The following is a 22891-nucleotide window of genomic DNA, read 5'->3' on the forward strand; positions in this document are numbered from 1 at the left end:
GTGGATATTGACATGAAAATTCAGAAAAACCAACAAAGCTTAGAAGGAACTGGGTTTGGGCTAGTTGGTACTGATCCATAGCTTATGCGAGCGGTGAAGGCACGTACGTAAGACGAGAAAAGGACGACCGGAGTGTCGTTCGCTCACCTTACATGAGGAGATGATGGATATTGATATTAAAATTCAGAAAAACCAACTAAGCTCGGAAGGCACTGGGTTCGGGAAAGTTGGTACTGATCCATAACTCATGCAAGTACAGAAGGCACCTACGTCAGACGAGCACTCGTCCTTTGCTCATTTTACATACATGCCTTCAGTTCTTGCATAAGTTATGAATCAGTACCAACTAGCCCGAACCCAGAGCCTTCTAAGCTTTGTTGGTTTTTCCGAATTTTCATATCAATATCCACCATCTCTCCAACTGCTTGATCTTGGCTGTCATCCTAAGGCTTTTTGACTTGATGATGCATGTCTGGTCACTAACTCTCTTCCTATTCTGCATACGAGTCTGCTGCAGCCGTTCATTCCTCAACAACGGCTTCTAGTTTCTTTTTTCTTAGCATTTCGACCTCCTCCTCAATACAACTTTAATTTTTCTGTTTCTCATCTTTCTGCTGCTCCCTTTTCCAAATTTCCAGAAATGCACGGTGAAATGCTGTGAAATGTGTGACAATGTTTACTTTCAAAAAAAAGGGGGAGGGGGTTACAGGATTTCAAGGACCCCCATGAACCCTGAATAAAGTGGCTAAATCAGCAATCCTGTACTGAATTTCGTTGAGACTGATATAGTGCACCACAAATATACTCGGCAAAGACGGCGAAAAACACTGAGTAGAGCAGGAAGAAAACTGCACTGCTAAGGTTGCCAGAACTATGAAAGCAACAGCCCCATATTGCCTGCAACTTGCACCAGGTACGAATGTTCACTTAGTAGACAGAGGCAGGAACACTCAGCTGGCTCTAGAGTCGTGCTTACACCACCAACCTCAAGAGGACACTTCCCCTGTGGCTCTTTCGAACACACAGAAAAAATTTGCACAGCCACGAAAAGAGATGTGTAGCGTGTTCGGTCGACTGGTTCACTTCAAACGTACTTGCAGGAAGAGGCCAGACAACTCTTGGCTATTTGAGAGGTCATAGTGCCACAGGAAATTACCCTTGCTTCGCGCAACGCGGACGTCGGGAACCAGAAAAGCGCTAACGGCACGACTACGAGCGACGAAGCCATCCGCAATGCACGAGCCGGCCCTGCATGCGCCCGGTACTCCGCCGAACAGCTAACGCGCGTGAAGAAGAAGAGAACGAAGGTGCTCCAGGCAGAAGCTCACAAGCACTACCGCCCTTGGATCTTCTTGATTGCTGTGCGTCGTTCACTTTGGGCAAAAGTTTGCCCTTAATAAACCGTGTAAATAGAACATTCTTGTTGTGAGGCTGCTACATTCGTTACATTTTCTGGTGGAGGCACGGGGTCGATGATTCCAAACCCCACGAGAGAGCGAAGTCCAAGCCCTGACCATCCGCAAGTCGTGGAGCTTACGCCGGTGCACCAACAAATCAGTCGCCGTATTCAAGGGGATTCACCAGAATTTGGACCACTTCCCCCTGTGCCAATGGCATCAGCTACGGAAACAAGAAACGCCACCACCGTGACTAGCCAAGTTGCACCACCACAGCTCATTGTCAGCCAACCCGTCATACCGAAGGTGTTCCATGGTGACCCGTTCGAGGACGCCGAAGACTGGCTGGATCATTTCGAGAGGGTGGCGAACATAAACCAATGGAACGAAGCAGGCAAATTGCGCAATGTATACGTCTCTGTGGAAGACGCAGCGCGAGTGTGGTACGAAAACATTGACGCATCTTTGACGTCCTGGGAAGAGTTCCGGCGGCAGCTACTGTGTACGTTTGGCAACAATGATCGCCGGGAAAAGGCAGAAGCAGCTCTTCGTGCACAGAATCAACGCACAAACGAAACTGTCGCCATGTACATAGAAGACATGTCCCCCCTGTTCAAGCGAGCTGATCCCAACATGACTGAAGACAAGAAGGTGCGTCATCTCATGCATGGGGTAAAACAAGAGCTGTTCACGGGACTCGTTCGCAATTCCCGGCGCACTGTTGCTGAGTTTCGGTCGGAAGCAACAACAATAAAAACGACGCTGCAGCAGAGAGCCCGGCAATACAATCGTGACGTAGCCTGTACATCAGCAGGGGTCTTCTCGGCAAACTTTGTCGATAATCTTGACACTCTACGGGAGCTCGTCCGGTCAGTTGTCAGGGAGGAACTACACAAGCTGCAGCCACCCGCTTCACCGGAACTATCTATTGCGGATGTTGTCCGAGAAGAAATTCGGCAGGCCATACGGGAGTCGCAGAGGGATGCACCACCGACACGACGCGCGGTAACTTATTCTGAGGTGCTCAGGCGGCCTGCTGTCCACTGTGCGCATCTCGAGACACCTAGTACTTACGCACCGACAACATGTAGCCCGCGCAATATCGTAGAGGCAACTCGCAGCGCACCTCTTCCGACAGAGACAAGACCTCGGAAAAGCGATGTATGGCGAGATGCGCAACGTAGGCCTTTGTGCTTCCACTGAGGAGAGGCTGGCCATCTTTACCGGTTTTGCCGATATCGTCAAGCTGGTCTTCGAGGATTTGCGGTCAACGCACCGTGTCCGCGAAATGGTGAAAGGCCGTCCGACATCGAGGAATACCTGTGCTCATGTCAGAGCTTCGACCTGCATCATCGTCATCAACCGCAGTCACCATCCCCTCTATGTCAGCGCTCGCCAAGCCCACGTTCCTTTCCAAACGCACATAGGCATCGTTCGCCTAGTCCAAACCCGGGAAACTGAAGTGGGCGACCTGTGGAGGCGAGGCCGCTGGTGATTCGAAATACGAAGACTGCGACATCAGCGTGACGACGACGACGACTGTCTCCAGATAAAAAAGTGCAGTAATGAGAAGATAGCTTCAGACTTGCCGTTGGTGATTGACGGCCTAGACCACGTGGCTTTAATCGATACCGGTGCGGGTTACTCTGTGATAAGCTACGATTTAGTCAAGTGCCTCAGGAAAGTTCTGACCGAATGGAGTAGACCTCAAGTACGTACGGCAGGCAGTCACCTTATTACTCTTCTCGGGAGATGCGTCGCAAGAGTTGAGATACGAGGTTTCACTTACTTTGGTGACTTTGTTGTCCTGCCCGTATGTTCGAGAGAAGTTATACTCGGAATGGATTTCCTACAAGCAAATGGTGCCATTATTAATTTGTAGAGGTCCAGCGTATCATTGTCGACGGAACAAGCTATAAAGGTAGGTCGAGCAGACGAGCAATACACCACTCCACTGCGCATTGTCGACGATGATGTGACTGTACCGCTGCAGGGCAGTGTAATGGTTCTAGTCAGAAATGATACGTTTGGTGACTACGAAGGTGTGGCAGACAGCAACATGGATATTTTCCTGAAAAGAGGTGTTTGTGTGGCACGAGGGATTATCCAGCTACGAAACGGGTATGCAGACATCCTCCTGACGAATTTCGGGAACGAATTCCAGCACATCGCAAAGGGGACAGCCATAGCCTTTCTTCATGAGGTTTGTGAAGCCACAGAAATATGCAGCCTTGAAACAACTTCAATGGATGTGAAACCAACATCTGATGTCTGCGAGGTAATATCCGTAAATCCTAACCTTTTAGTGATGCAACGTCAACAGCTATACGACCTTGTACGGGAATTTGGCAGCTGTTTCTCCAATAGTTCAAAGGTACGACGCACGACCATTGGAAAACACAGGATCATAACAGACGAGACAACCAGGCCGGTATGCCAGCACCCGTACCGCGTTTCACCAAAAGAAAAGGAAGTTATCAAGACTCAAGTACAGGAGATGCTCGAAGATGATGTTATTCAACCTTCTAGCAGTCCGTAGGCATCTCCATAGTACTTGTGAAGAAGAAGGATAACACGCTAAGGTTTTGCGTCGACTACCAGAAATTATATGCTGTGACTAAACGGAATGTATAACCCCTCCCACGTATTGACGACACATTAGACAGACTTCGGTGGGCCAAGTTCTTCTCATCACTAGATCTGAAAAGTGGATACTGGCAGATCGAAGTTAATGAACGTGATCGCGAGAACACTGCTTTTGTTACCCCGGACGGACTCTATGTATTCAAGGCTCTCCCTTTTGGTCTCTGTTGTGCGCCAGCAACATTCTAACACATGATGGACACTGTACTTTCCAGATTGAAGTGGCAGTGTTGCTTAGTGTACCTTGACGACGTGGTCATCTTCACCGCTACATTCGAGGAGCATATCAAGCGCCTGCGAACAGTGTTAAAAGCATTCCGTTCGGCAGATTTAACTATCAAGCCAGAGAAGTGCCAATTCGGTTTCGAAGAGCTTCGATTCCTCGGGCACGTTGTCAGCGCCCACGGTGTGCGCCCTGATCCCGAAAAGACAGGAGAAGAGGAAAGTAGAGTCAAGACAGTTCTTCACCTTAGCCGACGGCATACCACAGGAGTACAGTGGTGCAATCTTGTGTGCGTTCTATAATAGAATGGAACGCAACTTCACATAACAAGCAGGTGTAAACAGCCCATACAAACGATTCACTTTTCGATTGTCTGCTACGAGACCATGTAATAAATTTTAAAAAGTTTTTAGTGTACAAAAACAAAAAATTATAGAATTACTGTAACTGAATCACTATAACTGATTATCAATGTGTGGGGGCGTAGTATTTTAAAGCTTGACACTGAAGAGTATGATGACATTATAAATTTGTGTGAATCTCTAGGTCGTATCCCAATTTCTCGAAATGCTTCGCTACGGTTCTGGTGAGCATTTTCCCAAGCTGTTACCACGAGATTGGATTAAAGGATCCCCTACACCAAATTTGGAAACTCGAGATGCTTGTGTTGTTTGAGAGTCCTGCATACGGGGGCACTTCTGACTGACTATTAGCGACGAGCATAGCTTTTAAGATACTTTAATTTGGTTTTAAAGTAAGGGTGCGTGCTGGTCCGAGTGTTCAGGTGCACTCGAGATTTTCTGTGGTTTGACGTAGATGGGGGATCCCCTCGGGACATTGCAAAGGTCAAGTAAGTATTGTTGGCATCAGAGAACATTTGCAAGGCACGCACAATACCCTAACTGGCGCCGGGTTGGTGTCAAGGTGGTTTTGGCTGCTCAAGCCAGGAATGCTTCCTTTTTTTCAGAGAAGGAAACACTTAACACATCCACATCGTTTGATCCTTCATCACCCTAAGGTCCCCCAATTTGAAAACAGCACGTTCAGCGTCACCGAAGCTTGAGCGCGCGTAGTCTCACAAGCACTGCCCCACTGCGGGGCGCTAGTTTTTTATGGTATTTACGCGGACGTTGCGAACCGATGCAAAATCATTCGAAATCAACGATGCTGGCATGAATTATACAATGCATTAGAGCATTTACAATTCAATTTCAGCATTATCATATGCAAAGTTACAAATCACTGTAAAAAGTCACAAACAAAATTTTAGCTGTCAGGGGTCCTTTGAACAGGACACACTTATCCACTTTTCCAGCCCTAGATTTTACGTTCCGATCCAATCCAAGATGTACGGAGATCGTTCTATATTCGTTTTTACAGATATAACAGTGACTTCGTTCGTTCTTTGCCTAACAGATGACATAATGACAGCACCGCCTGTTTCGATCACTGTTTTCTTATCTGACCATCGGAAATTTACGTATGAGCCTCGACCAATCCCCTGCAGTGACATAAGACCATTCCATCCCACAACACGTACAAGATCGTGCCCCGGGGGCTATTTTCTAAACGCTCTGTGACCGAACAGAACGCAACATCATAAGAGGGTGAGAGGAAGCAAACAGCTAATAGACAAGCTGAGAGAATTAGAAGAAATATAGAATGAAGAAGTACAGAATTGTTATGTCTGCATAAATATTGGCAAGCAAGCTGAGATAATTCGAGGAAATATAGAACGAAGAAATATAGAATGATTATATGTGAAGATCAACATTAGCAGGCATTATTTTGCATAGCTTTAAATTCAAAGGGCCACTCACCAGGCCCCATACCGTATTTTAGTTAGACAGTGGAAGTTGTTGGGTGTCCGATGAGGAACATTTTGCCACAAAAATTTTTCGAATTGGTTCATCAAGAGCCGAGAAAACAGGTTTTTTGAAGCGGTGCGAAACGAGGATGAGAGGAGGCGAGCTTGAAACCCTTGCCGCTCCTCCGCGTAGCATTTGCAAGCCAAAGCTCTTTCCCACCCTTTCCGGCATCCGACCAAGAGGTGACGTGCGCATGACGTGCCCAAACAAGTCCATTCCCCGAGCACGCCAGCAGCGTTGCTTTGTTGACCAGCATCATTTTGTAGTCTTCTGCCTGTTTCTGCGGGATGGTTTGGAAACGCTGGCTTAGACGCGGTAGAGTAGATGAACACAATGAGTGCGCGAACGCGTAGGAGCGTTCCACGACGGTTGTCTGCTCAATGTGCTGACCACGGGGACACGAACGCATGCGAAATGCTGGCACATCAGCGCATCTCGTAGCATTTCACGGGAAAAAATGAAAGAAAAACCCGCACAATTTTTTATTGCATCTCATTATTTATTTCAAGTTTTATTAATCTCTTAAAGCAACAAATACATAAACTACGCATGTTGTGTTAAATAATTTTTGCCATGTCACGTGGTATACTGCTGACGTCAGAGCAGAGTCGTCTACGTAGATGACCAACGTCACTGCATTGCCGTGTACGTAAGGCCATTCATACGTCCACGTCATGCCCTCATTCTCTAGGCGTGCGCTGGCAGAGGGGAAGGGGAGCAGCGTTCATCTTGAATTTTGACCCATTTCGCGGCGCGTAGCGTTGCAAATTTTGGCAGACGTGATCATGAACGCCTCGTCTACGCGTTGCGCTTGTCAGCTCAAAATAGTCAAACCTGGTGAGTGGCACTTTAAGAGAGTAATGACTTTAACAATTCGTGTGTTAATGTGTGCTAGGTGGTCTCGCAATTCGAAGAGTCGTTAAGTAGAGGAAAAATAATTGATAATTGTGATTGATATGTGGGGTTTAACATCACAAAACCACCATGTGATTATGAGAGACACCGTAGTGGAGGGCTCCGGAAATTTCGACCACCTGGGGTTCATTAACGTGCACCCAAATCTGAGCACACAGGCCTACAGCATTTTTGCCTCTAATGAAAATGCAGCCACTGCAGCCAGGATTCGATCCTACGGGTCAGCAGACGAGCATCTTAGCCACGAGACCACCGTGGCGGGGCAAGTAGTGAAAAAATAGGTGGCAGGAAAAATTAGGACATTCTGCCGTAAAGAGCAGGAAACTAGGCTATAAATTTGCTTTTTTTTTTCTCTCTCTATAATAAGATAGATTTCATCTATCTCAGACAAAACATTAGGCCAACTCTATTTTTTTTTCTTCAGGCCTGGTAACATTTGTCACCGCCCTTTTAAAAGGGGAACGCTCACAGCATCTACCGAGCATACAGTGGTGGACGCTGGTTGCGATTTTCCCGAACTATCGGCTCAGGATCAGAGTAAGCCAGACGCAAAACAGGCTAATTTGATTCTTCGAGCCTCACATTCACACTTTGGTTCATTGTCTGGAGACTGTGCAAGGCTATAAAATGGGACGGTGCAGCAGTGCCTCCATCTGTTTTGTGCCCGTTCTTTGCCAAAATGATTAACAGTGCCACCATTTCTGATTGCTACTCCCAGATCTGACCGTGAGGTAAGCTTCTACCAATATGTAGTGGCTCCATCTTGTGACCTACAAAATAACTCCTCGGTCAACATGCAAGTACAGGCTTTTCTATGACCGCAAAGAATTCTGAACTGTGCAGCTTGCAGATAGGTCATACATGTGATTACGTGAAACCAAATCCAAATGGGACACTGAAGCCCCATGTGCCATAAAGTTTTCTAAAATTAACTGGAGGGGACTGAGGCGCTGCGATCGTTCAGCGACCATAGGAATGATAGGTAGTACGGATTTTCCTAGTCTCTGTACCTGCGCGCGGAAAATCGCACTTGTGGCTTCGTTTATTGCTGTGTTTCGGTTTCATTTCGAAGAAAAGAATGAACCCTTTTGATCTTTGTGACCTGATTTGAAATGGTAAGCCTAAAATAATAAGGTGATAAAGTGCACCCGCTGAACATTTGTTCATTTTTGTTTCGTGAGAAAACAGCTCCAAGCCACACGAACACACATGGAGCCAGAGGTACGAAGATTAGACAAATCTGTGTACTATCATTCCCATACTCGCTAAAGCACCGTGCATTGCAGCTCCCATAGACACTAGCACCAGAGTTTCCTCTAGTGTATATTTACGAAACTCTATGCCATGTGCCCCTATTGATAAACTTGGGAAGGCCACACAAGACGTGTCATGTAGAAGACAGCATAACAGTCCAACAATCAATGATGAAGGGGACTTTCAAGAAAATGTGACTTTCTATGTAACTTCTTCCTGGGTGAGTTGGCTGGTTCTTGGGCACTAAACATATCATAGCAGTGCAAAGCTCAAAAATGAAGAAAGACAGTACGACTACACTACAGACACATCTGTTAACTTAAAAAGACTGCCTACTGGCCACCGTTTAAGTGGGGACCTGCTCCCAAAACCGATAAAATTATTTTTCTCGCTCTCTCTCCCTCTCATATGTGATTTTACTTTTGTTAATTAGTTTTGATGCCTCTCGTGATGCCTGCTACCAGCTGATAATTTGGGGGGGAGGGGGAGTGTAAAGTGAGCAAATGGTAATAGGTTTAGGAGCACAGCTACAATGGCCTCTGCTTCCAGCAGCATTTCTACCTGCAAACAGTGACATGCTTTTCTCTATTATAATTCCAGCAACACCAGATGGTGCGAGAGCATTATAGTCATCTTCTGCAGAAAATACCATACTGAAGAAGGTGTGTATGTTAATCATTTTAGGCAGACGTCTTCTTGTACACACAGTACCTTTAAAGTATGTTCGTAAAAAAGTTCTCTAAGGGTTGAGACTCCCAAGAGTCTCAACCTCGCGGCTACATCGTGGGTGCGGCCCGCAGATGGTAACCCCCGACTCGTCATCTTCTTAGGACCAAATAAAGTTCTTTGTCCGAAGCAAGTCGCCCTCACTGTATAACTAGTGTATACATCTTGAAAGTGAGTCAGTGATGAGCACATCATCACCATTCGAGTTATGAACAAGGCACATGAAATAGGAACCAAAAATATTTCTTGTTACTCGTCATCTACAACTTGCTGCCACATCAATGAAAGCATTTAATGCACACATCTTGCGTACATTTAAGTCATTTATGATTCAGTGACTCGTTCCACTTTTTCTTCATTTCGTGTAAATAGATTTTGCTACAGCGTGCACTATTGCGCTTCTACAATGGATTCATGCTCATAACAGCAATCATGCAGACAAAATTACTGACCCCAATTTGACGAAGCCTCTTCACTGAGCTCTCACAAACACTATTTGAGTAACTAACGATGTGGTTGCAGCAGTCACATAACCATAACACCTTGTCAGGCACGTTTTCAACTGGCGAATGCTTCAAGTTTCAAATGATGAGACCTTGGAATGCGGCGTCAACGTGTTCTTCACTGCGCTCTGTCAACTCCTCTCGCGTTCCGCTAAACAAGCTCACACAGACTTTACCCAAAACTATTAGCACGCGTCAGTTCCACAGAATAAGGGCATCTTCCAGTGCTCGACTGGATGCAAGCTATCTTTCCACTTACGAAGCCATTCTTACCCATGAATGAAGCGGCATGTACCGATCAAACTGTGCGCCTCAGACTGCGACTCCACGGCCAGGGCTTGATCTACTAACCTGACGGGGCACTTTGCAATTAAGCACCAGTTTTATTACGAGGCGCACTACAGCGAACAGTATCAATCATGCGCCGGACGTTTGTTCCTAGGCGCTTCTTTCTCGAAAACTGTACACGGTAGTCTTACAAAACACTCTCAGTACTTGCGACAGAAAGTAGTGCTGAGTAATATTCACTAGGCCCTGTAATGGCTGTAGCGCGCTTCGATGATACTATCGATGTGAAAACGAGGCTCCAAAATATGCGAAAATGCGCGCCCGCCGAGGCTGCATTTGCGCGCACTGTGAGGCCACGCTAGCAAGGCGTACTGACCGAGTGGGACGCGTGAGAAGAATGCGTTCCCCGCTGTTGATGCCCACAAGTTGCTCCAGGCGACAATCACATCGCAGTCCCACTGCAACCGCGGGTCGATCGCAAAAAAGTCTTCCAAGAGCACCAACCGTACACAGGGTGGAACGACACGACGGGCGAACTAGACATCCGGGCACTGACTGACCTAAAAGGCTCAAAATAATGACAGTACCCAGCTCCGTGCGAATACACCGAGAGCGCGAAAGTTTTGTCATAAACTCCCGTTAGAGGCGCTGCTGTTCTTAGCTTGGTTGGAATCTAATTAGACTCTTTGAGCTAGAGCTTGCTAAGACGCGTAACAAGTCACCCCGGAAAAGAAGACACAAACCCAAAATTTGGTGGGACGAGGAAGCTAAGAGAGCCATAGCAAAACGTCAGGAAGCCTCTAGGGAACACAGACATGCTAAGCAGCGGGGTGAACCGACAGATGATGTTGAAAGAAAATGGGAAAACTTTCTAAGCTCTAGAAGGGCTGCATCCCTTCTGATCAATGAAAAGATTAGAAGAAAGGGAGCTCAGTGGCTGGCAGAAGTACACAAAAAAGATAGAAAGGCAGCTGCGAAATTTTGGAACCATCTAAACTCCCTAAGAAATGAGACGAGCCTAGAGCAGAGTTTTATAACTACAGCCCAAGGTGCCAGGCTAGAAGACGAAGCTATTGAATATATAAGAACAAGGGTGACAGAAAAATTTCAACAATGAAGTACTTTATGCACCACAATAGACAAGGACGAATCAAGTGGTGCAATGGCTCCATTTTCACAACGAGAGTGGGAAAGGGCTGAGAAAAGGGTTCCTAGTAGTACATCAACAGGCCCAGATGGCATTCCAATTAGGCTGATAAAGACATTAGGTCCAAAGTCTAAGCAGGCTTTGAGAGAGGATGTGAGCAAAATAATAATCGATGGTGAAGTTCCCGATGGATGGAAACTTAGCAGCATGAGCATGATCTATAAAGGAAAGGGGGACAAAGCTGACATAAACAACTACCGTCCTATAACAGTGACATCAGTGGTCTACAGGCTGGCGATGCAAATTATAAAGGAAAGACTGCAGGCATGGATAGAAGATGAGGGGGTGCTGGGGGAACTGCAGAATGGGTTTCGGAAACACAGGAGGTTGGAAGGCAACCTGTTCTCACTGACGCAGTGCATCGAAATAGCAGAAAAGGAACACAGGCCCCTGTGGCTAGCATTCTTGGATATCAAGGGAGCGTACGATAGCGTGGTTGTAGGGAATACTGGACACACTAGGCGTGGAACATGTAGTCACTAATCTTTTAAAGGGTATCTATAAAGGTAACAAGGTAATTATAAAGTGGGAAAAACAGGTATCCAAGCCTGCAGAGGTAAAACGGGGGCTTAGGCAGGGGTGCCCCCTGTCGCCCTTATTATTCATGATGTACCTACAAGGATTAGAGGCAAAATTAGAGGGAAGTGGAATGGGCTTCAACCTCTCTTTAGTCAAACAAGGAAAACTTATTGATCAGGCACTACCAGCATTAATGTACGCAGATGATATAGTGCTAATGGCCAACAACGAGGAAGATTTGCAGAGATTGATGGACATCTGCGGTAATGAGGGAGATAGGATAGATTTTAGATTCAGTAAGGAAAAATCAGCAGTCATGATTTTCAATGACAACGAAAGTAGTGAGCTTAGGCTACAGGAGGTCACGCTAGAGATAACAGATAAATACAAATATCTGGGCGTATGGATAAGCAATGGGACCGAGTACCTGAGGGAACACGAAATATACATGACGACTAAAGGTAACAGGAATGCAGCAGTAGCAGTGATGAAAAATAGGGCACTGTGGAATTACAATAGGTATGATGTTGTGAGAGGAATATGGAAAGGGGTCATGGTTCCTGGGCTGACGTTCGGCAATGCGGTCTTGTGCATGAGATCAGAAGTTCAAGCAAAATTAGAAATTAAGCAACGTGGAATAGGTAGGCTTGCTTTACGAGCTCACAGGAATACACCAAATCAGGGAGTACAAGGTGATATGGGATGGACATCACTTGAGGGCAGGGAAGCTAGCAGCAAGATAAAATTTGAGAAGCGATTGAGAGAAATGAAGGAGGAGCGTTGGGCTAGGAAGGTTTTCAGCTACTTGTACATGAAGAATGTCGATACAAAATGGAGGAAGTGAACCAGGAAGTTGACTGGTAAATACTTAGAAAACAGCAAGTGGCCAAACCAAAAAGAACTATCGGTTAAGAAGAAAGTGAAGGAAACGGAGACTGACATGTGGAAAATGGGCATGATTAAGAAGTCCGCACTAGAGATCTATCAAACTTTTAAGCAGAAAATTGCCAAGGAAAGGATCTATGATAATACTCGGGGTAGTTCTCTACTGTTTGAGGCAAGGACGGGAGGACTGCGAACCAAGACATATCGGGCCATATACGAAGGGGTAGACACAGTATGCAGTGCGTGTGGAGAGGAAGAAGAAACTGCCGAACACTTGATAATGTTCTGTAAAGGGCTTCACCCTATAGTTCCGGATGATGGCGCAGAGTTTTTCAAAGCACTGGGGTTTAGGGACCGGGAGGACAAAATAGACTTTGAGCAAGTAGATTTAACTAGAAGGAGGTTATCTGATTGGTGGCTAAAGTCAAGGCACGAGTGAAAATTAAACTCTTCACTGCAAAGTACGAATCCTCAAACTCACTTTTTAAGGGAAAAAAATAAATATAGTTTTGAGTTCATTAAGTATTACGGCTTTGTGGCGCTAGCCACCGCCCAATCTAAAGGGTACAGCCATATTCATCCATCCATCTATGGTGGCGCCCTCGAGACGCGCGCGACGGTGTGCAGGTCCTGCGGTGGCGAGCGGGAGACTATCGAGCACGTGCTTCTACGATGCTCGAAGTTGACTCCCCCTACGGTAGAGGGCACCACCCTGCCGCAAGCCCTCGGATTTCTTGATGGGGAGGGAAACCGCTGTGGCAAAAGTGTGCGCACCACGAAAGCTCGCCTCGAAGTGTGGTGTAGAGACACAAGACGGTCACCCACGGCGGACACACACGGCGCTGGAAGTGTGTGACTTGTGAACTCTGACGTGTGTGTTCTTTAACTCATGTTTTCTTTCGTGTGTGTTTTTTCTTTTTTTTACAATATGGTTAGGACACTTCATTGAGTCCGCCCGTTGCAAAGGGTACTTGGCCACATTATCTATCTATCTATCTATCTATCTATCTATCTATCTATCTATCTATCTATCTATCTATCTATCTATCTATCTATCTATCTATCTATCTATCTATCTATCTATCTATCTATCTATCTATCTGGTGTCGGTTCACCCCGGAAAAGAAGACACAAACCCACGGAGGAAGGAAAAAGGTGACACAAACCCAAGAGTTGGTGGGATGAGGAAGTTAAGAGAGTCATAGCAAAACGTCAGGAAGCCTCTTAGCAAACCAAAAACTAGATTTATTTATTTTTTCTTTAAATAGTGAGGTGTAGTATTCGTACTTTGCAGTGAAATGTTTAATTTTCACTCGTGCCTTGACTTTAGCCACCAATCAGATAACCTCCTTCTTGTTAATTCTATCCGCTTAAAGTCTATTTTGCCCTCCCGGTCCCTAAACCCCAGTGCTTTGAAAAACTCTGCGCCATCATCCTGAACTATAGGGTGAAGCCCTTTACAGAACATTATCAAGTGTTCGGCAGTTTCTTCTTCCTCTCCACACGCACTGCATACTGTGTCTACCCCTTCGTATATGGCCCGATATGTCTTGGTTCGCAGTACTCCCGTCCTGGCCTCAAACAGTAGAGAACTACCCCGAGTATTATCATAGATCCTTTCCTTGGCAATTTCCTGCTTAAATGTTCGATAGATCTCTAGTGCGGACTTCTTAATCATGCCCATTCTCCACATGTCAGTCTCCGTTTCCTTCACTTTCTTCTTAACAGATAGTTCTTTTTGGTTTGGCCACCTGCTGTTTTCTAAGTATTTACCAGTCAATTTACTGGTTTGCTTCCTCCATTTTGTATCGATATTCTTCATGTACAAGTAGCTGAAAACCTTCCTAGCCCAACGCTCCTCCTTCATTTCTCTCAATCGCTTCTCAAATTTTATCTTGCTGCTAGCTTCCCTGCCCTGAAATGATGTCCATCCCATATCACCTTGTACTCCCTGATTTGGTGTCACTCCCGTGAGCTCCTAAAGCAAGCCTACCTATTCCACGTTGCTTAATTTCTAATCTTGCTTGAACTTCTGATCTCATGCACAAGACCGCATTGCTGAACGTCAGCCCAGGAACCATGACCCCTTTCCATATTCCTCTCACAACATCATACCTATTGTAATTCCACAGTGCCCTATTTTTCATCACTGCTGCATTCCTGTTACCTTTAGTCGTCACGTATATTTCGTGTTCCCTCAGGTACTCGGTCCCATTGCTTATCCATACGCCCAGATATTTGTATTTATCTGTTATCTCTAGCGTTACCTCCTGCATTCTAAGCTGACTACCTTCGTTGTCATTGAAAATCATGACTGCTGATTCTTCCTTACTGAATCTAATGTCTAACCTATCTCCCTCATTACCGCATATGTCCATCAATCTCTGCAAATCTTCCTTGTTGTTTGCCATTAGCACTATATCATCTTCGTACATCAATGCTGCTAGTGCCTGATCAATAAGTTTTCCTTGTTTGACTAAAGAGAGGTGGAAGCCCAGTCCACTTCTCTCTAATTTTGCCTCTAATTCTTGTAGGTACATCATGAATAATACGAGTGACAGGGGACACCCCTGCCTAAGCCCCCGTTTTACCTCTGCAGGCTTGGATACCTGTTTTTCCCACTTTATAACTACCTTGTTACCATTGTAGATACCCTTTAAAAGATTAGTGACTACATGTTCCACGCCTAGTGTGTCCAGTATTCCCCACAATTCCTCTTTAACCACGCTATAGTACGCTCCCTTGATATCCAAAAATGCTAGCCACAGGGGCCTGTGTTCCTTTTCTGCTATTTCGATGCACTGCGCCAGTGAGAACAGGTTGTCTTCCAACCTCCTGTGTTTCCGAAACCCATTCTGCAGTTCCCCCAGCACCCCGTCATCCTCTATCCATGCCTGCAGTTTTTCCTTTATAATCTGCATCGCCAGCCTGTAGACCACTGATGTCACTGTTATAGGATGGTAGTTGTTTATGTCAGCTTTGTCCCCCTTTCCTTTATAGATCATGCTCATCCTGCTAAGTTTCCATCCATCGGGAACTTCTCCATCGATTATTATTTTGCTCACTGCCTCTCTCAAAGCCTGCTTAGACTTCGGACCTAATGTCTTTATCAGCATAATTGGAATGCCATCTGGGCCTGTTGATGTACTACTAGGAACCCTTTTCTCAGCCCTTTCCCACTCTCGTTGTGAAAATGAAGCCATTGCACCACTTGACTCGTCCTTGTCTATTGTGGTGCATAAAGTACTTCTTTGTTGAAATTTTTCAGTCACCCTTGTTCTTTCTTCGTCCCCTTCAAGCTTCGTCCCCTTCTAGCCTGGCACCTTGGGCTGTAGGTATAAAACTCTTCTCTAGGCTCATCTCATTTCTTAGGGAGTTTAGATGGTTCCAAAATTTCGCAGCTGGCTTTTTATCTTTTTTATGTACTTCTGCCAGCCACTGAGCTCCCTTTCTTCTAATCTTTTCATTGATCAGAAGGGATGCATCCCTTCTACAGCTTAGAAAGGTTTCCCATTTTCTTTCAACATTATCTGTCGGTTCACGCCACTGCTTAGCATGTCTGTGTTCCCTAGAGGCTTCCTGACGTTCTGCTATGGATCTCTTAACTTCCTCATCCCACCAACTTTTGGGTTTGTGTATTCTTTTCCGGGGTGACTTGTCACGCGTCTTAGCAAGCTCTAGCTCAAAGAGTCTAATTAGATTCGTGTATGTCCACACTGTCTTATTATCCTCCGTGATTACTGTCTCAATTTGTTTTGTGGCTATTTCAATTTGCCTTTCTGGATAAAAATTTTCCTGTAGTTGCTCATCTTGTCTCCTTCCCACTTTCACTGCTCTTCCAAAACTTAGCTTGATACGTTTGTGATCACTACCCAGACTTCTGGAGCCACCTTCATCTATGTGCATTCCCCAGAGCTTATCATACATCCTATGTGACATCAGTGCATAATCTATCGTCGACTGCAGCCTTCCTACCTCCCATGTTATTTGCCCTTCACACTTCTCGGTATTGTTGCAAATGATCAAATCAAGCCTTTTACACATATCCATGATCATTTTGCCTGTCGGGTCGGTATACCCATCTATATCTTCTATGTGCGCATTCATGTCTCCTAGTATAATTATCTCGCACTCTCTTCCTAACTCCTGAATGTCCTTTGATATACACTCTACCATTGCCTGGTTTTCCTCTCTGACCTTTGCTCCCGTCCACAAGTACACGAAACCAAGGAATGTCATCTGACCTGCCACTTTCCCTTTTAGCCATAAATGTTCCTTGCACTCCTGCTTGACCCTTTGCCAGTCTGTACTTTTATGAATGAATGCCCCAATACCACCCCCATTTCTGCTGCCTTCTGTTCTATTACAATATTCTCACGCGTAGTCCGGATTGTTCGGAGGTTGTTCCATGTCCCTGAGATGTGTTTCTACAAAACCGTATACCATCGGCCTCTCTTCCCTTAGCTGTTCTTCTATCTCTTCCCACTTCAGCCTGTTCCTACCACCCTGCATGTTAATATACCCTATGTCTGAATTGACTCGGCGCTCGGGGCTACGTCTATTTATGCCCCGGACTCTACCTATCTTAGATATTGGTGCCACTTTGGAATCGTATCTGTCCATATCACCTGTCGAAGAGTCTCCCTGGTTGTTTTCCTCGTTACTAGCTATCCTGTACCCCGAAGGGCTCGCTTGCCCCCCAAAAAAGCTACTGCGCGTCCTGCAAGTCGCCAACCCACCTCATGACCTAGCCGCCCATCGAAGGGAATTCTGTCTCGTTGAAAACCACCCCACCTATGCACCTCTCTGTTTATTTCCACCACCTCAAAGCCTTTTTCTCGACTCATGCGCCATAGCTCTTGGTTTGCATTGACAATCGCTCTTTGCAGGTTGCTATCTCGCAACGGTACCTCCGGTATCGTGCATATCACTACCTGTACCTTAGGAGAAGTGGCGCGCATGTCATCGACGCCTGTCGCCAGTGTGGTTGCTAGTCCTGCAGTATCTTCATTTAAGATATCGTTTAAACCGCCCGAATTTATCACGAGATTTCGTCTATCAGCTGTAGTTTTGAGTTTTGCGCTCGCTTGCCTCATGATTGCTTCAAGCTTGCGTCCTGAGAACGCCCCTACTGCAACCCTCTTGTCACCTCTTACCCTCTCTTTGATGGATTCTGTGCATCGATTTAGATTCGAGTCCCCGGCGATTATCACATGCTGTGACTTTTCAGCAGGAGCGTCCTGCGCCTGGGGGCTACTTGCACCTGTGACGCCGGCTGCTTTGTCTCCTCTCAGCCCCACCACTACCTCGCTGAAGCTGGGCCTTGCCACAATTGAACCGGCTAAAGTTGTTTTTTCCAAACTTGCTTGCTCTTCCTTCTCCACCGTTCTGGTTGCCGGTTCCCTACTGTTCTCTCCGTAGGCCGCTTCTTTGTTCAGCTTCGCTAGTGCTTCCTCGGCGGAGTTCAGTCTTTCTCCCATTGCCCTCGTTTTCTTTTGCTCTGTCGCCAACGCAGTCTCGAGCTCGGCGATTCTCATCAGCAGTTCACCCTGGGCAATTATCATTTTCTCCATTTTTTTCCTCGACCCCACATTGCCTACACTTCGCGTCAGCCTCTTCTCCTTCCGCCCCTACACTTGGGTCCACTTTCAAAGCCACCCCACATCCTGAACACTTTACAGTCTTTTAACCATGTCTTTCTGACACCAATTGTCTCTATACTCGATAATTACTAAACTCGAGCCCAGCACTACGAAAAAAAAGAAAGTTTAAGCTCTACTACAAAAATTTGCGTGTTCAATGTACGCGCACCTCCCCCACAGGGTGGCAAAAGAAAAAACAACAACAAAAAATTCAAACACACACACACCCGCACTAACTAATAAATACCTGGTGACTGGCCCCCGAAAAAGCCGTACCATAAAATAAGTGCTACGAAGATTTCAACCGCTGCCTTATAATTATAAAGACAAGCTCAAAACATGCAAAAACACTTATCTGCGCAGTCGATCCGGAGCGCTCAAAAAACACGTCCATTCACCGTGACAGCCCGAACTGAGCTCCGCAAGCACATGCAGCGCCATCTAGACACAAAAATACTAAATGCATAGCAAAACCCCCAAGTGCGCTACTAAACTAAGCTCCGGGATCCACAGTCACTCGTCACTTCTAGGTCTTCGCGCCGCACGATACTAGTAGAACTGGAAAGTGTTCTGTGCTAGTAGTTCGTCTGATGGCTCGAACACGTCACTTTATTTCGACACACGCCAGTGTATTACTCCTAATACTTGTCTCACAGCTTGATTACCTTGCCCCGCCACGGTGGTCTAGTGGCTAAGGTACTCGTTGCTGACCAGCAGGTCGCGGGATCAAATCCCGGCTGGGGCGGCTGCATTTCCGATGGAGGCAGAAATATTTTAGGCCCGTGTACTCAGATTTGGGTGCACGTTAAAGTACTCAGGTGTTCGAAATTTCCGGAGCCCTCCACTACGGCGTCTCTCATAATCATATGGTGGTTTTGGGACGTTAAACCCCGCATATCAATAAAAAAAAAATCAGTATTCGGTGAGTGTGTCTGCTACACGACAATATATTCGTCATTCCTGACTTGCTCGCGTTTATTTTCTTAAAAACCCGGCGCTGACCACTTTCCAATCGATAATACTGTGTCACACTGAGAACACGCGCGCTGTTTTTTCATGACCGTGAACTACCGGAAACCATGGTGAAACGCGAGGAGAGTACTCGAAGTAAATGACGATTGTTGTTGTGTAGCCGAAACCCTCTTCAAATACTCGGCTTTTTCTTTTACAGCAAAGCTGTTATGAGATCACAACTCGGGTCACGCGCAGTTGTCCGCCGCCGCCGGTGTTCGTAACCACCTCGAGCGATATTAGAAAACTAAAAAAAAACCTAGCACCAATGACACAGTGGGGCTCATACCGGGTCCGCTGGGTGCCAGCCCAGTATTCTACCACTGAGCTATACGGGTGCTGGAGACTGGTTTATTGTGTGTGTGTGTGTGTGTGTGTGTGTGTGTGTGTGTGTGTGTGTGTGTGTGTGTGTGTGTGTGTGTGTGTGTGTGTGTGTGTGTGTGTGTGTGTGTGTGTGTGTGTGTGTGTGTGTGTGTGTGTGAGAGAGAGAGAGCTCTCGATCTCGACACGAATCTGTCGTCAGACAATAGGCCTCTTTCAAGCACACAATCAAGCGCCGCCAGGGGCCGCGCAAGCGCTCATAAGAAAAGTTGGTACGCCTCAGCCGCCGCCGCGACGAGCCTCAAAGCTTTCCGTTTGCGGAAATCGAGAGGATTCATCGTCAAATCTGCCAACATTAGTCGGATTGGAGTGGCTATAGGAAGCAGGCTGCCGGCTTAAAATCTGCATGTTTTATCTGTTCATGTCATAGTACTTTTCAAACAATGTAGTCATACCAACTAGCCCAAACCGCCACACTTGTAAGGGACATGTTTTAGTTTTGCGGCAACGACCGAATGTGTTTCGTGTGATAGTGGAAGTGGTGAGTGGTTTTTGGTGGTTTTGGTGGTGTACTGGTGGTTTTTATTCACTGCACGTGGCCTGCATGACCACATAACAGCGTTTCTAAATATATTCATATCTAAAAACGTTGCCACATAAGCGCGCTGCACATAAGCATAGGAGTCGAGAGTATGCACGAGGACTCGCGAGCGTAGCTCCGGCTGCGTATAGCTGCGGCCACGTCTGTGTAGACAACGTTTTTTCTAGAAAACGCTGTGTGTAGAGCGCTCCAGTAGCCGGTTTTTGCTCTGCGGGCCAGAACCTTGAGGCAGTTTCGGGCTCTGAAGGGGTGTATCAAGAGTATGCATGGCCTACTTGTCAATCTGACCACGTCAGAGCCTGATACAGACCCAAGGTTTCGCCCCGCAAAGAAAAAACCGGCTGTTCGCGTGCTCTACACAGACGTGGCCGCGGCTGTACATTCGATCTTTCCGCTGCTGCGCCGGATGAAACTAATCGCGTGACTATTCGGTCCGTGGAGCAGCGGGATTCTGCCTTGTGTGAATCTAGCTTCTGTGCTTTAGTCACCTCGGTGGTGCTGGTGGGACGTATACGTGTGTGTTTTCAACATGGTATTCTTACACCATGGTTTAGAACAAATTATCGAATTTTACTATGGGAGAGCCATAAGCCGTTCCAGTGCTTAAGCTCATGTGTTCAGAAAAAGAGGTTAACGATTCAGAGTACTTGGCACTCTACTATTGGAGAGCTGAAAGCCGTCCCGAAGGTCAGGAGTTGAAAAAGACGACGTGTACGTGTTTAGAAAAAGTTTATTCTATCATGGGACGCAACAAACCTATGAAACCTGCGTCTGTACAACAGGCACAATAACAAACAAATGACAAAGTGCAACATACATGACACCTTTAAACAAAAGTGTCCATGTCCCCAGGGTGCCCCTAACATATGTTACTAATGACTACATACACTGCATATATACATTAATCACAAGATGGACAATGCATATGATGATATATGTACAGAATTTACAAGACTTGGTGAAGATGTTAGCAAATATATACAATAGGTATCAAAATGCGTGCAATTTACATAATTTACAGCGTTATAATGAAGTTCATATGTACAAGAACTCGCACCAATACGGGGCACACACAAACGCATAGAAATAGTAAACACATACAGATTATATGCACTAATCAGACACTGACCATGGTAGTCGAAGACCATGGTAGTCGCAGACCATGGTAGTCGAAGGCTTGGTATAGCTATCAGTTAAAGCGCACGAATAAACAGAAAGGAAGAGTGGAAAAGCGCTTTCTCACAACTAAACTGTTTATTAGAAAGGGCAGAATATATATACAGGCAATTGAAAAACACGGCGCATGCGTGTGCAGGTGAAAAAAGTACATCCGTGGCACATCGAGAACACATGGTAAAAGAAGAAAGATTATCTCGGAACATAATCTAGAAAAACAAACTCCTTATCGTGCAGCAAAACCGAAGGCTGGCGGACGCATTGTTCCCCTCTTTTTCTTATGTGAAAAGCTTCTGTCAACTCACGAGTTAATTTATTTTTAGACCGAAAAACCACTTCAGTATCCTGAAAAAGAGGATAACAACCGCACTCTCTGAAATGAGCCGCGACATGCGATGCACCCAAAGATTTCAAAGAAGAATCGTGCTCTCTGAGACGAACATTGACGCATCTTCCCGACTGACCAATATACACTTTCCCACAGCTAAAAGTAGTCATGTAAACAACGCCCATTGCGCAGTCCACGAACTTTTTGCTGTGTTTCATGCGAAATTGCGGAAACTCTCTGCGCATGCGTGAACAAATAGACTGCAGTTTGCCTTTGGCTGAGAAAAGCACATCGACTTTATATCTATTAGCTAGTTGCTTAAGTCCATGTGATGTCTTATGAAGGTAAGGAATCACTGCTATCCTCCTACCTTTTCTACTGTCTTCATGACGCCCCGAGTGGTTGCCTTCAAATTTAAGTTTCTTAATCATGTTGTTACAAACAGACGTGGTGACATCATTAGGATACCCTGCTTGTACTAGTTTCTTTACTTGACTATCAAAGCTCATTTTCATTCTGTGCTGACAGGACTTTTTTAGAGCAAAACACAAACTCGTAGTAACGATACCTCTCTTCACCAGCTTAGAGTGGCTCGACCTGTAATTTAGTATAGGCTTTACGGATCTGGGACAATAATACCAGCAAACATGCTGGGGTTCGAAGACCAAGTTAAGATATAGAAATTGCAGTTGATTTAGACGCGGCAATTGAAAATAAAAGTTTACTTTCTTGCCTGTTTCTTTAAAAATCTTGAAAATATTCACAACATCTCGGGTACAATCTGAGGACGTAGTGAACACAAGAAAATTGTCGACGTATCTGAATACACGAACCGAGAGTCCTGAAAAATGATTTTCCGAGAAAAATTTCGCTTAAAATCGGAGCTACTGAAGAGCCTATGCATATCCCTGATCTCTGGACAAAAAGATTGCCACTCCAAGCCACAAAAGTTGACTTCAGGTAGAAGCTAAGTAATTCTAGAAGACTTAATATAGAGGTTCCACACTTCAGGCTGAAAGACAATTCATCATTATCTTGCACGATGCATCTTGCACGATGCAGGGACGACAACAACATGGAAGGCGTCCACGACATTGAAGGCACCATGGCTAGATGAGGTGGACGTCGTCAACGAGATTTTCTGTGTATTGAGAAAAAGTGGTTAACGATTTAGAGTACTTTAAGAGTGCTGTTTCTGCTACCACTGCTCGTGTGTTTAGAAAAATTGGTTAACAATTCAGAGTACTAGGTATACTCTACCATGGGAGAGCATAAAGCCGTCCCGGGGGCCACACGTCTACGAGGAACTCCTCACATTGCTGCAAATGTAATGCTCGTGGCGAATTTAAAAAAGGGAAGTTTATTGTACACTTAACTTTTGCGT

The 22891-nt window shown here is 45.8% G+C and overlaps 1 protein-coding gene across 3 annotated transcripts in view; it reads right to left on the minus strand.

The window, feature by feature from the left end:
- The window catches only part of wds (WD repeat-containing protein wds), a 180005-nt gene extending 169619 nt beyond the window's left edge, over positions 1 to 10386 (minus strand). For 2 of the 3 annotated variants that reach the window (XM_075881426.1, XM_075881425.1), the window contains exon 1: positions 10194 to 10386. The gene's annotated coding sequence lies outside the window, so the exon portion shown is untranslated. The remainder of the gene's footprint in view (positions 1 to 10193) is intronic. The other variant, XM_037413056.2, reaches the window with a different exon arrangement.
- Positions 10387 to 22891: the final 12505 nt, after the last annotated feature.

The sequence above is a fragment of the Rhipicephalus microplus genome, chromosome X (assembly GCF_043290135.1).
Source record: "Rhipicephalus microplus isolate Deutch F79 chromosome X, USDA_Rmic, whole genome shotgun sequence".
Classification (NCBI taxonomy): domain Eukaryota; kingdom Metazoa; phylum Arthropoda; class Arachnida; order Ixodida; family Ixodidae; genus Rhipicephalus; species Rhipicephalus microplus.